Here is a 12,801-nt window from a genome sequence, read left to right on the forward strand (position 1 = left end):
AGAGAGGAAAGGAATTCAGATTAGACCTTCAAAGACCAAATAAATGTTGGATAACAGGGTTTAGATTTGATTCTCAACTTGACTCAAACATTCTCAAATCTACATAATTATGTAGTTATTTTAGCGTCCTTTGAATCCATTTATTGCAATTAAATCACAAGGCATTTGTTTATTTGAGGTTCAAACCGCTGTAGTAAACCAGCATATGTGTCTTAGTGAATATATCTCGATGAAATTCACTGGATGATGTTAGGAACCCAGACAGGACGGCGTTTCACAGTGTATCTGGGACATCAGCCATGACTGATGAAACATTGTTGGTGTCTAAAATAAGCCCCTCCCCCTCATTCAGTGCATTGAGCAAATACACAAATAAACACGAATGATCCCACAGCTAAACACTTTATTTGGGGTCAAACTGGCACAAATAAAGTGAGCAAAAGTGTGAACACGACATAATGTCGCCTCTGCAGACTTGTGAGCGAGGTGGTTGCTCACTTAGATGGAGGAAGAATCTCCAAGACAACACCACAACATAAAAAATGAATGTTGTAATGTTGCGTGGGGGCGTCTGAAGCCATTTAGGGGGCAGCGAGTTCAAACAACCACGCCAAAGACAAACTCCGGTTCCTGAGCTCAGCTCTATAGATTTCCAAGGAGCAGCTTCTGAAATCTCCCTGCCACATTCCTGCAGCAGTAATACCCTGCTGTTCCTCCTGCAGCCCCGCCAGGAGTGGCTCTCTCTGATAACAGGCCGGTTGACTCCTGTCAACAACGCCGGCTCCTAAATTAGGTTACTGTGATCAGACGGCTTTGAAGCCAGACAGCCATCACTGGAAGGTAATTTTATTCCAAATTGTATTTTTAAAACTGGCTGTTGAGATAACGAAATGCTGCTGGAGAAATTAGGGTTGCAAACACCCAAACAATGACCTGTAATATTTACCACAAACCTGCATAAATCCTCTCACAGTAACTAATCATTGCGTCGCTTCTTCCAACTGTGCTAAACCATTTTCATGTATATTCAATTGAACTCCTGTCATCCAGTTCTTCATTCGTGGGTTCATTACGTGCATTATGGTCTGATACAGTGGTTGTAGACATTAGTAAAATGGTGGAAGCACCAAAACCTTTAATTGCATGTCACATTATGGTTGTAAAAAAAACCAACAACACTGTTTTAACAGCATTGTAAGTGCAGTAGGGAAGGGCTTTACTAGGCCACAATCTGAGAGACCACAACATCCCAGCACTGAGACTTCACATCAGTCATTCAGTTTCTATGTGATTGCTTCCACACACGTGCACACGTGCACACACTTCCTCTCCAAAGGAAAATAACAAATACTCCTTTCAGAGCTGCCAGTTATGGAAAACCAGGCAGATACTGAATGTGTCGTTTACATGGTACTCTGAACATGAAAGGTTTGCATTTTTGGATCACATTACATGTGTCCATTAGCAGAGAATATGAGTGGGCCAATAGAGGGGCTGTCCACGACCAAAGACATTCTTTGTCATGGACATTATAGACCTGCATTTCTAAAGCGCTTTAAAGCGTTACGTTTACACTACATTCAGTCTATTGACCCATTCACTCACACATCCATACACTGATGGCAGAGGAGCTGCCTGCCCATCAGGATTTTATCAAATCCAACTCATTCTCACACATTCACACGCCGATGGCACAGCCTTCGGGGCCAATTTGGGGTTCAGCATCTTGCCCAAGGACACGTGGGCATGGGGACTGGAGGAGGCGGGAACCATCCAATTGGAGGCCGACTCGCTCTACCTCTTAGCCACAGCCACCCCACACTTTTTGTTAAAAGAATTTGTCCGTAAACGAATAAATTCACCCAAGGAGGAGATCGGAGACCGAAGTAAAGTCGACGTCTGACTTTAATCTTGTTCAAGAGGAGCAGTTACAATGCAACAACGTGTGAGGATGCTACAGAGGAAGTGCTCAAATCATTGTTGTGACTTGAGTCTTTTAAAGGCACAGGAGATAACGCGTCACTGACAGTTAATCTTCATGTAGAACAAGACATCATGACTACCAGGCCTCTGATAACATTTAGGTCAGCAATGGGGATACTAAAGTAATAAACAGTTCAACACATAAAGCTGTAACCTGAACAAAGAAAAGTTTAAGACATGAGGTGAGGTCTGATCGTAGCACTGTTGCTCTTGAAGTACTACTTTACTCAGATGAGGATCTAACACTTGTTCTATTTTTAGCTCTTACTTTATCGGCAATGATACGTTGTGGTTTCTTTGTTTCCTTCTTTTGAAAAATGTACTTATTGTAAGTCGCTTTGGACAAAAGCGTCTGCTAAATTACCTAAATGTAAATGTAATGAGGTTATATAAAATTCTTATAACACTTTTGTCAACATGACTAATTCATTTAATCCACAGATCTGTAAAAGTGTTTCCCCACAAATAAAAATGAAAAGTGGCTGCACAGTTGGGGTTTTGTCTCTGTATTAGATTTAAAAATGCAACATTGTTTTATAATTAAAACAAACATTGACAGGTAGTACAGTAATATATTATGACTGCATTTTTACAACCCTGTCTGCCAAAATGTCAGACGAGAAAGTCTAACGCAACCACTAATTGGCAGGTTGAAGGATTTAAAAGGAATCTTTGCTGAACATGTGCATTCCTATAGTCAGGTTAGGGGTGAGACCCGCTTCTGCTGTACAGATCATCTTCCCACCTTTCTCTAAGGGGGAAAAAAAAAACATTCACATCATCAATATCTGTCTGGCCAGCACACAGGATGTCACTCGCCTCTTTCCTCATCCTCACATCTGTGGCACTTTTAGTGAAAGCACCATTGGACACACAAATAACAATCCTTTTAATCCGGGATCAATAAGAAGAACCAGGACCCGAAACAAAGATCAGTTAAGATCGCTCCTCAAACCAGCTTCTTCCACATCCCTGCATGCCTACATAAATTTCTGATAATTAATTGTTCACACTTTGACATGCAGATGCAGCACAATTCAGCTGGCATCAATAGTTACATCAGTGCTTTTCCTGTTTTACAGTACATGCGGCGAGGCTCTGGAGCCGGATGGCTCTCACACTCTGTAAAGCTACATGAGTGACCCGGCCGTTATTGATCTGAAAACCTGAAGACTGTCTGTCTTTTTGACGGACTGGAGGCCTTGGATCACAGGTCACCGAGCGGTGCACCGGTGCAGAAGGAGCGCCTGCTGCAGGGTTTCCTCGTCTGTCCGAGGATAATATGAAAAAACATGAATCTGCTTCATGTGTGTTGTCGTGAAAAGTATTGTGTGTAATATTCACAATATCATCCCGATGCTCATCAAAATATGCTTAAAACTCTTAAAATTGCACTTAAATATACTGGAATCACTTCTTATTTTGCTCAGAAACATATTGTGTCAAATAAAAGATGCATATTTGTTTTGTTTTTGGTGATGATATTTACGATTATTCCGATAATGAAAATTCACCAATATTAAAGTCCCAGTCGGCAACATTTTTTTTATCATATTCACTGAAGCAGACACTACGCTCCGATAGAACAACATAAATCATCCGGTTTTAGAAAAAAAAAGCTGCCTCTACGTGCACGTAGAGCCTGTTGTTTTGCAAAGATCCGACAGAGCCCGGATCATCCTGTCCAATCAGCACGCAGGACTGTGTTCTGTTCCTCCCCCCTCGGGTCGTTCCACTATCACAGGGGGGAGGCGGAGGGAAGTAGCAACAATCTTCCAATTCCTCGACTAAAAACTGAAACGAGGAGGTCCAAAACAACCAAGGAAAAGAAAACAAGGAAAAAAAGAAAGATTGCGACGGTGCCCATGATAAAACCAGAGTCAACATCGGACCCGGCGTGGCGTGATCTAAGGGATTTCAAAGTTTTCAAGTCGAGGGGAAGGAGCTCGGTGGTCGTGGGGGAGGAACGTGAGAGTTGTAAACATTCTCTGACAGAGCGCCCTCCATCTGCCGGACTCGCCGACTGGGACTTTAACATATTGTGAGTGTTTCATCCCGATGCCGTCACTAGTTGAACACAGCGTTGACACGGAGCGAACAGCTGGCAGACCGGGAGGAGATATTCACTTCATTTGACAAAAAAGTGTATTGCATTTAAATACGCCTTGGCTACACCTTATCACAATAAAAGAATAAAAATGATGATGATGAGAACTTTTAAACCCTCTCTGTCAAAATAATGCATCTGCTGTCCCGGGGATGTAGTCAATATGAATGATCATTCAATATAATACACATGCTGGAGAAAGTATGTTGTATGTTGCTGACAGCTACTTGCTGCATAAATCAGTTAGTGTGCAACGAATAATCAGTCCAACTGTGGCGGAATTACAGTCCATATTTAGGCTGAGTGGGAGATGTGTTCAGTTTGACCGGCCTCAGCTGTGCTGTGAGAGCTCTTTGCTCCGATGTTAAGAAAATCAATTCCAAACGAAATTACATATCTACTTAATTAAACTTGAATTCAGCGCGCTTATAACCAGACCTTTTCCTCCGGGGTAATGTGATCCAGAAGCTCTCTGCCTCCTTGTGCGGCCGCACAAGGCTTTGCCTGGCATTTCCAAGGGATCAATAATTCAGTGTGCTTTGGGATTTGTTTTTTTTCACTTAAGGATGTCATTTTTCGAACTGGCCGATGGCTAAAGAGCATGCTCCCTCTATGCCAGCTGTTCTCTCTTGTGTGTTTTCCATTGTTTCTCTGCATCGGTGGATGCCCAGGGTGAAATCTAAGAAAATAGAAACCACTGGAGCAGTAAATATATTTCTGATGCGTTTTTATTTTAATAATTTAAGGAGATTTTGTTGGAGGACAAGTTAAACAGAAATGTATGAATGATGTATAAAATTGCATCATTAACAGGGAGATGATGTAAACACAGCGTCCTAATTAAATGTAAAGATGGTGGGTAAACGGGTCTTGCTGTGACTCATAACGTCAACACCAGCATGTCTTCAGATCAAAGACAGAAGCACATTAAAAGGAGACGTTGGGGTCTAACAACGTCAACCGCAGGAAGAAAACAGGCAAATTATACCGTCACGCTGGAAGATCTTTGTGTATCTCAGCTCCTCCAAACAGAAGCTAATATGACAATATACATTTTCACAGCTGGAGGCAAGCTTCAAGTTATTTCATATGGTGAATGTGGCATGATTGAAGATATTGCATTCAAAGACGAGAAGGAATAGTTTCGGTAACACATTTATTGGCTTTCTAGCCAGGAGTTAAGATCAAATCTGAGTAGACAATACAGATGAATTGCTAAATATTAACCGATATTAACCAATCAACTGGGGAATGCCCCAGTTGATTTCTGATATCAAGACAATTATTTTTTGTATTACACGTTTTAAAAAATATTCAAATGAAGCGTTAAGTTATTAAATTTATGGAAATGTGTATACATTTCAAGAACAGGAATCTGAGCATTGGATGAAGCCAGGTTCAAAATTCTTCTTTCATGCTGTTATCGTATCAGCGTTGTGATGGGGCGGCTTCGTCACTGACTGGGCAACAGCGCACGCACACACACACGCGCACACACACTCACTGGCGGCGGGCGGCGCACACACGCCATTCATTCCCTCCATATCCATACCCTCCTTCCGTGATTTCTTAAGACACTCCGTAATAATTCATCTCTTTCCCCGCATCGATATTAGTAGCACAGTCAATATTAGTTGTGCACACATTTTCGAGTTACTAAAGGTCTAAAGGCCTGATTATGCTTCCGCGTAGTGATCACGCAACGGCCACGCAGTTGCTTGGAGACCGTGATGGTTCTGCGTTGGGTTTACGTGTCGAAATGCAATTCAATGCCACACCGGTAAAGGGCGCTATGTTTTTTGTAAAGACTAACCGACCGAGCGAGACTCTTGACGTATATCGTCGTTAGCCTCGTTATAGCGTATGTGTTTACTTTCCGGCTTTAAACATCCACAATTTTGAACTTGGTGTTTTATTTCTTTGTGCAAAAGCGACAAGGTGCAAACAATAAAACGAGGTGAAAACAATAAAAGTAGCCTTTTAAAAGTTTAAATGGCGGTGTTTATGAGTGAAACCGGATAGCGGTCTCCAGCGGGTTAGCGGACCAATCACAGCCAATGCCGCTGCGTTGGTGTTGCGTTGCTGTTGCGTCGCCTCGACGCGTGTCTAGGATTTTTGGGAGGTACACGTCAGGCCCTTGCGTTGGACGTAAGGGGGGTCCGCAAGGACGTAAGGGGTCCACAAGCCCCCTTGCGTTGTGTCGACGCGGAAGCATAACTTGGGCTTTACTCACCACGCTCTCAGGACGCCGTGCCCTCAACCTGCTGCTTATTCCGGAGTACGATGGGCGAAACGGGGGCAACAGACACGTCCAGTTAATAGGGCACACTTGCGCACTATTTAAAATATTATTATTTATTGGTATTTGTGTGAAAATGTATGTGTTTTTCTTGTCTGGAAAAAGTTAAAGGAATATTTTGCAAGATAAAGGAATACTGGTGACATTTTTGCAAAACACGTACGTAGTGTTTTTCTTTTGTTTTCATATTTTTGAAGTATCCATTCACTTTGTATTGCAGTGTTTACACATTGGGAGGCTGGCTCAAATAAATATACCATCACCTGATTCCAGACTACGCCATTTTATTTTAAGTTTGAGAAGAACCCCGCCACAAGCGTCAAAATATTTTTACAAAGGACATATTTGATATCTCGTTGTAGTCTTTATTGCTCATTATCCTCATTTGTTTTCTCTCCAATCAAACCACAGACTGTAGTGAACATAGTCATCGTGACGGCATCATTGGTTTATGGACTGCGGTTTTCAAGCCTTGAATTCAGCTTTTTGGCCTTCACGATCTTGGAATTTATGCAACCAGAAGTAACAATATTTGAACTGAGGAGGAGTCATGGGTGGATCTGAAAAAAACATGGAGCAGAGCAGCACCCTTACTGGATCTGGATTCTTCTGGATTCTGGTGTGAAGCTATTGGTCTCTTCCCCTCTTAGACCAATATACTAAATGAGCATCATGCTGTATTGAATAACACTTACAACCTGAGGTTGAGAACATAATGTTCTACATAACTACTGAGATAATAAATCAAGTGAGAAGTAGGGTCATTTTCTAATAGATTTCCATGCGATCGGACTACTTTTTTGCAACCAGAGGAGTCGCCCCCTGATGGCCAGTAGAGAGAATGCAAGTCCAAGGCACTTGGCTTCACTTTTCAGAACTGGAGGTTGCCGCCTGACTCAAACTTTATTGCTGACATTTTGATGGACCTGCGATCCTGAACAGGATAAACGACAACGTCACACAAACACATTGAGGTTGTTTTCTGACTGTTTAGATTTTCCCCAGATGTTTTAAGAATTAAAATCAGTACGCCATCACTAGCAAGACTTCCTTCTATCACACCTGCACCCATTTGCATCATCTCATCATTACTACGAGTAAAAACTTGTTTGAAAGGTTGAGGTTTTAATATAAAGTACTGTATTACTGTACTGTAACTGTATTTTATGTCAGCACAGTAACTAAACAACTTATGATATTCACCCAGAGTCCAACCAACTTAAAAGTTCATCCTCGCAGACAAAACGACTCTGAGGAACATTGTTTTACAATTTGCTTCATACTTTATGAGGAGATTTGCCTTCAGATTATTTCAGATCATTATCTGTTCTGTTTAGAGCTTTTCTAAACAGAACGATAAAGGAGAAACTGATGTCTAGTACCAGCACAAAAGTTAAGGGTGTCTGTCATTAATACTAGAGAGGCTTAGTCGCTGAACAGTGGCTGCTATTTTGGATTTTATTCTTTAACTATCAGGTTTCAGAACATCCCGCCATGAGTGTTATGACCTCAAAAACTTGGCTCCATTTCAGGAGGAACACAACATGAGACAATGCAGCTTCAGACGAAAAAAAGGCACAAACTCGACCATTGAATCCTCCCCAGAGGCACAAACAAAAGCACAATACATAAATTTAAGACAACCAAAAGCACGTTCTGGCATGAGAGGGCAAGCTGCTCCCTATCTGCCCCAATACTGTCATTCCACGGGAGCCTCCGAAGGCAGCACCCAAAGGTGCCAAGAAGGCAGACCGGCGGAGAAAAGAAAGACAGAAGAAGACAGGGGTTTCACGTTCTGCATAAGCTTGATAACAGACTGAATCAAGAAGGGAAGCTACAATTATTTTAAGTGACACAACTGGTAGACTGGTCTGAACAATGCCCACAAAATTAAACCTGTGTGTTTAGGAGAGACAGCCGGTCCAAGATGCAACTCCATAGAGAGCACAAGAGGAGGGATGTCAAAAGATAGACAGACTGAGGGACAGTGATGTAAAATAGGAAACGAGTAACGCCCGGTTCAGCCGACACAACATCAACCTGTTCGTATCTCGACGTCTGTGACGAGTGACACAGGCGACAAGCAAAGGTTTTCTATCATGTGATGTGTCAAAGTGGACGACAACCAACAACGCATCACAACCTCATGACAGAAAGTCTAGCATGTTTCATTTGTCTTTTCTCGCCTTCCACATCATGTTCCGTCATGGCCGTCACTTTGACCAATAGGAGCACATCGTGATCTGTCAACAACTGTAAACGACTGTAGACGATGGCGAAGAGAAAAAAGGAACAATGTTGTTGTGAAATGGAGGAAGCATTTACGTAACTATGGCAACAACAGCCCTGCCTCTTTGATGTTTCCTCGAGGGACTATCACAAGCTGGAGAGAAGCAGCAGATGTACTTCAGTAACCCGGAGAGCAGGCTTGACATCGCACACGTGGGGAAAGACGAGCAGCCACGATTGGTCGGGGGACCCGAAGTGTAGTCTGTCATGTCTCTGGGCCAAGTCGCAAGTCACGACAAGACTTTGTGACTCTGTAATCCTAATCTGACGTAACGACACATATATCATGTAGTCTGAACCAGACATAATACGTCTTGAGGAAAAGAGAACAAGAGAAAGATGGATGGGAAAGAGAGGCAGAACCTAATATAGTCTCACCTCCCCTTAAAAACACAAAAGGGATATTCCACTGTAACGTTGGTGTGGAAGAAGGGCCGACTATGCGCGCACACACACACACACACACACACACACACACACACACACACACACACACACACACAAGCCCTTAACACAACTGAAGATTAATGGTCTGCATTTACCGTCATTACAGTGATGTTGAGCTCTTTTGGCCTGGATGTGCCTTGCAGTCAATCCTCGAGCCAAGATGCCTCGTCATATTATTACACTTGGACTGGAGGAAATGATCGGACTGGCACTGTAACACTCAGGGCTATTTCCTACTGTCTGTCAGTCTGTCTGTCCGTCGATGTGATCTCCACCTGGGACGTGACCAGGGATGTAAGCGATGATGAGATGGGGAACAAACTGGATTTTTAAAAAAAAAAACGATCATGAGAAAACTTAGTTAAAGTGAGTTAATTCATGGGAGCAGAATTAGCCGAAGAAAAGCAATCATCCTCAAACTAAGCACTTTTAAATGCTCCGTCTTCCAGGGCTGGCTGCTCTAATCACTGTAAATGGCATTTTTCTCAGAATTCAACATGTTTCCTGCCACGGGCAACCTGTCAGCCTCATGAGGGTTTCTTGGTCTCTATTATTCAAAGAAACCTTGACAAGCACGTTCTCACTTCCAAATCCGAATAAAATACTAACACTTGGTCAGTGGCCCTACAAGCTCTGAGGCTCTATGTTCCCCTCTAGCATCAGTTATGGACGTACCAGGGAGGTATGTAATTTTCCGCTCATTACTTGCATAGTCTTTTAAATATAAACCTCCATGTTCAAAGGAAACGTTCAGTTTCTGCTTGATAAATTCATACATTGGTTCTTCAAACGTTTGTTCGATTAGGTTTTAGCTTTACTAGGTTTAGGGATATGATGATGGGTTGGTTTCAAATAAGTACATTTGTTGCATACCTTGGTGTTAGTTAAGTACATAACGTGTGTGACAAAAGTACAGTAAAATAAGACTTGGTTTCACACATGGACATGAACAGAGGTCTCCTGGGTGAAAGTCTGTTTGTTTGACACATCGATCCACCAGACCTCGTCCCTAAGCAGACTCACTCTCTCTCTCTTTATACTACATCAGCTGCTCTGAGTGACAATAATGTTCTGGCTGTATTTACATTGGAGTTAGTGTAAAGACCAGAGAGTCTCATACAGACACTGAAGGGTTCCTTGGTGTCGCTAACAGATGCCGAGGGACACTGACCAACATGTTGGGAATGAGAATGGATTTGGTCAACATATCTACACTTAAATTTGCATTAATCTATGCAACGAGTTTGTGTTATATGACAAACACAGATATAATTATCAGTACCGAGCGTTTTAGCATCTTTCAGCTCATTGATAAAGCCTCATTATTCACCTGATAGACAGAGTTAGCATCTTGCTGCATAACAGAGTGAAGAATTTAGCAGCTAAAGACATAGTTGTGTCCTTCAGAAGTCGGTGGAGACCAAAGCGGAGCAAGAAGACATCAGAGTGCTAATGTGGATGTAGTTAACTGTTTTTTTTAACATATTTCCTGTATCCAAGATGACAATATGTCACTTTGTATTTACAGCTTATATCCATCTTTTTTATTTATCAGCAAACAACAAACATCGGCGTGTTTCCTTAAACTTGGGGCCTAAAGACAGAAGGGCTCTGAGACAAACAACATCTCACGGAGAGGACACAATGGAAATACTTTGCGTCCAGTTAGTCACATGTATCAAAGTAGTAGTACATGTATATATATTTGGAGACAACTGGTAGCCTCTGTGTCATCCTGGAAGTATCACTCTACTGCTGCTGTTAGCCCATATTTCCTGTAAACATTGTTCATGCAGGACAAGTTGCCACTTACTCTGTATATCAGGATTAAATACATGGCAATTACTGATTAAAGAGCTGATTAAAGGACATTTCTGCCACCAAGTCTTAGACCCAGTATAACATGCAGGATCAAAGGCAGCATAGTGGCCAATAAAGGCAGCCAATCATCTGATTTGTTCCTAAGATGTACATGACAATGATGTAGTTGTGTTACTGTAATGTAAAAACACAGTCGTAAAATTGAATCTGTTGGTTTCTTGCTGAACGAGACAAAGTGTCCATTTTTGTTGTTTCTCTTGCCATAACTTATTTTTCTGTTAACCACTACAGTTAGCTTTAGGCAACGAAATGAATGTCAGGTTTAGGCAACAAAACCTCTTAGTCATGTTTAGGAAAACCGGCAAGAAAGTGTCATTTCACAACAACACTTTGGGACATGCGGTGTCCAACACCGGTCTCGTGTTGAAGGTCCTGTATTGTTGGACCAATAAGTTGTCTTTCTCAACAACTGATTCTATGTCACTAGCTCTGACCATTGCATAATCACGTGGACATGTTTAATGCATGTGTCCACCATGGGACAAAGAATCCTAATTTACTTTCCAATGTCATTGTTTTCATGCTGAGAGACACAAAATAAATGGACAATCAGTGTCCCTGTACATGAAACCAATATATTACATTTCATGATAATTTCAAACCGGCCCTGAGACTGGGCTGGAAGTACACCCACATATTAACCACATCAATTCTTATTGAAAATGGGGTCAAACATATCATCCAATCAGAAGTTACAATTACAAGCCCCCAACCCTGAACAGTCAGTTGGCAGGGAACCAATCAATCTGCTTACTGATTTCTAATAGATTAACTCTTTCCTCAGGATTTTACACTGGCACCTATTATTGTATAAGCTGTGATGTACACATTGTATCAGCATATACAGTCATTCAAGTTGTTTTCAAAAAAATGTAGCCGTATTTGAATATGAAAATACAGGCAAAATACAAGGTTAAAGGTTATAACTGGATTAGAAAAACTGCATTCATTCAAAGGACTGGCTGAATCACTGCAGAGTCAGCAGTCCTTTTGCATTTTCTCCCGATTTTTCTCTTTACATTAGCAGGAGTGACACCTGCCCTGTTGTTGCCACGAAAGAACCCTGTTTACTGTAAATAATGAAGGGTCCCGTTCACAGAAAGACGCTGAACAACTTTTTTGGAGTGTGGGAACCTAAAATCTGTTTAAACCAATTGTGTTCTTGAAAAGAAAAATCTTTATACTATTATTACTTTGGAGGGGGGTATTTGTTGTAATTAACTAATCAACTATTCCAGTGTCTTATGTAAAACGGAGAAACGTAAACATTTTAACAGAAAAAATAAGTACATCATCTTGATGGAAATTTCTGGTAATGCTAGAAAAATAACCCCAAAAAAACTGAGAAAAGAGACAATGTAGGATTTTTTTTATTTTTTTGCAATTGATGATGGTGAATTTCCATTATCGGGAAAAAAAACTTCAATTGAGTAGGGCTGGGCGATATGGCAAATCATATAATCATGATTTTTGTTCCCCATATTGATCGACATTGATATTTATTGTGATATATACTTTGATAATGCTGCCAGTTTGAAGATAATAAAGCCTGAAACCTGAAGAAACTTGAAATGTTAAAATGTGCAAAAAGAATTTATCTGCATTAACGAAGCAACTCAAGTCTGCCTTGTAACATATTAAAATAATAAATAAAATAAATAAATAAAAGCTGTGACTACAATCACATTATTTTTGGCAGGGCAGCAAACATCTCAAATTTTGGTAGAGGTTCGCAACTGAGGAAAAGTAAACAAGCGGATCACAAAGGACCTGGCCTATTTAACTACAACTGAGA

General features: G+C 41.3%; 1 protein-coding gene across 2 annotated transcripts in view; it reads right to left on the minus strand.

Moving 5' to 3' along the window:
- The window catches only part of slc8a1b (solute carrier family 8 member 1b), a 151,454-nt gene that overhangs the window by 135,984 nt on the left and 2,669 nt on the right, over window positions 1-12,801 (minus strand). The gene's annotated exons all lie outside the window — the stretch shown is intronic.

The sequence above is a fragment of the Eutrigla gurnardus genome (assembly GCF_963514095.1).
Source record: "Eutrigla gurnardus genome assembly, chromosome: 11".
Taxonomy (NCBI): Eukaryota; Metazoa; Chordata; class Actinopteri; order Perciformes; family Triglidae; genus Eutrigla; species Eutrigla gurnardus.